The sequence below is a fragment of the Tenrec ecaudatus genome, chromosome 6 (assembly GCF_050624435.1).
Source record: "Tenrec ecaudatus isolate mTenEca1 chromosome 6, mTenEca1.hap1, whole genome shotgun sequence".
Taxonomy (NCBI): Eukaryota; Metazoa; Chordata; class Mammalia; order Afrosoricida; family Tenrecidae; genus Tenrec; species Tenrec ecaudatus.
In genome coordinates, this window is record NC_134535.1 from 77,466,403 (window position 1) to 77,469,160 (window position 2,758).

Here is a 2,758-nt window from a genome sequence, read left to right on the forward strand (position 1 = left end):
TGCATCAATTCTTCACAGGTCCATTTTATCTATTGCTAAGCTTTCACAGGCATATGAAGCAATAGAAAATACCATGTCTCAGATCCCTTACACCTTAATCCACAAAATGAACTCTTTATTTTTTAACACTTTATTAGGTGTCTGGTGCAAATTTGCCTAGGACAGTGTTTGGTTTCTTGGCTGCTGTTTCCACAAGTGTTGATTGTGCATCTCGGGAAAATTATTTTTAATGTATCTCACTTCCTTGTTTATCATGATGTTATCATTGGTCTAGTTGTGAGAATTTCTGTTTACTCTGCAATGAGTTTTAATCCATACTAAAGCCTGAATTACTTGATTTGCATCAGTAAGTGATTTAAGTTTTTTTGGCTTTCAGCAAGGAGGGGCCATATGCTTAAGAAGGTTATGAATGGACATTCCTCCAGTCTAGATGCCGTGTTACTCCTCACTTACTGCAGTTTCTCTGATTATTTTTCAGTTTACAGATTAAATAAGTATGGTGAAAGAATACAAACCTTATTTTAATCCATGTAGTGCTCCCTTGTTCTGTCATTTGGCCTTGTAAACAAGTTTTAGTTCCACATGAGCACAGTTACATATTTTGGAGTGTTCTGGAGTCTGAATTCTTCTCAATGAAACACAAGTAAATATATTTTTCCATATTCTCTGCTTTCAGCCAAAGTCCACTTGATGTCAGCAATGTTATCCTTTATTTCATATCCTCTTCAGATTCATCTTGAGTTTCTGGAAGCTCCTTATTGGTATATTCCTCTGACCATTTAAAATTATTTTCAGAAAAAATTTACTTGCCTGTGAAATTAATTGTATTGTTCTATAATTTCTGCTGGCTATTGTGTTACCTTTCTTCAGAATGGGCTCAAATATGGGTATCTTCCACTCATTTGGATAGTTGTCTGCTTTCCTATTTCTCAGCATTGACTGTGAGTGCTTCCATTGCTGCATTAGTTTGTTGAAATATTTTAATTGGGATTTCATCAACTCTTGGAGAGCCCTGTTTTCCACCAACCCTTAACTGCACGTCAGACTGCTTCCTTCTACACCATGGGTTCTTGGTCATGTACCAGCTCTTTAAATGGTTAAACGCCCACTGATGACTTTAGAATAGTGACTGTGTCTTCTTTCTTTTGATGCTTCTTTCATTGTGTAATGTTTGCCACGGAAAGTTTCAATATAGCAATTGGTGGCTTAATTTTTTCTTCATTCCTTTCAGATTGATATATGCTGAGCATGTTTCTCTTCTAGTTTTCAATTTCCAGGTCTTTACACATTTAATTTTAATACTTTGCTGTGTCTTCTGGAACCACTTTCAAATTTTCTGGTCAATTCTTTGCTTCATCATATTTTTCATTTGCTTAATTTACTCTATGTTCAAAAACCAGTTTCAGAGTCTCTTTTGACATCCATCTTGGCCTTTTCATTCCCATTTAATGATGTTGCATTTCTTCATGTCTGTTGTTCATGGTGTCATCCTATAATTTATCTGATGTCAGTCATTAGTGTTCCATGTGTCAAATAGGTTCTTTAGATAGTGTCTAAATTCAGGTGAACTTAGTAAAAGTCATATTTTAACTTTTGTGGACTTGTTTTAATTTTAATGCACTTGAAGCTGAATTTACATATGAGATATTGGTGGTCTCTTTCACAGTTGTTCCCTCCTGTTGTTTTGCCTAATACTAAATGTGTTTTGTTTCTCACGACCTCACCCCACAAAAGCAATCACTTTGATTTCTGTTTATTCCATCTGGCAAGTCCATGTGTAGAGATGTCACTTATGTTGTGGAAAAAAGGGTATTTGCAATGAAGAAAAATGTGGAGTTGAAACATCTGATCATTCAATCTAAAACTTAATATCTATCACAAAAGCCCTATTTTCCAACTACTAATTGGTGTCATTTGTTTTTAACGTTCGCATTCAAATGACCAGTAATTATCAATACAAATCGATTGCATATTTGATCAATATGAGACTGAAGAAATGTTGATTTCTTCAATTTTGTCATCATTTTCTTTAATCGTTGATGATTAAATTTGAATAGTAACTGTAGCAACTGATCTTCCCTGTAGATACACCAATATTATAACAGGCAGCATTGCAATTCAAGATAGATATTGAAATAGTCTTTTTATAATGAATGTTACGCCATTCATTTTAAATTTGTCCTTCTAAGTATAGTCATATGATTATCTAATCCAAAATGGCTAATTCTAGTCCATTTCATCTCTTTAATGTCTAGGATAGCAATATTTATGTGTTGTATCTCGTTTTTTATGACTTCTAATTTTTCTAAATTCATACATTCTATATTGAAATTATTGATGGATGTTTGCCCCATCAAAAAGATGTAGGCCCTGAAAGGTTTGCTCCACCCAAGATGTTAAGCTTGCCTCTATTTTGAGCACACAACTCCTCTTCAATCAAATTGTCTCATCCAACCTGAGGGGCTAATCTTCAACAATTGTATCTGACAATGTTCTACTGCTATTAATAAGGTTGTTTGTAGCTAATCTTGCACTAAGTGAACAGCCTAGTCATTCTTCACAGTCTGTTCTTGGTCTGGAAGGTCCATGGAAGCCAGGGAAACCCTGATGGCATTTGAAATGTCGGTGGCATAGCTTCTGGTATCATAGTAACATTCCAGCCATCACAGTATGACAAACTGCCAAATGACTGTGGCAACACTCTTAGCTCCCAAGAAACATGAACAAAGTTATAGCTCTCTGACAGAAAATCTATTTG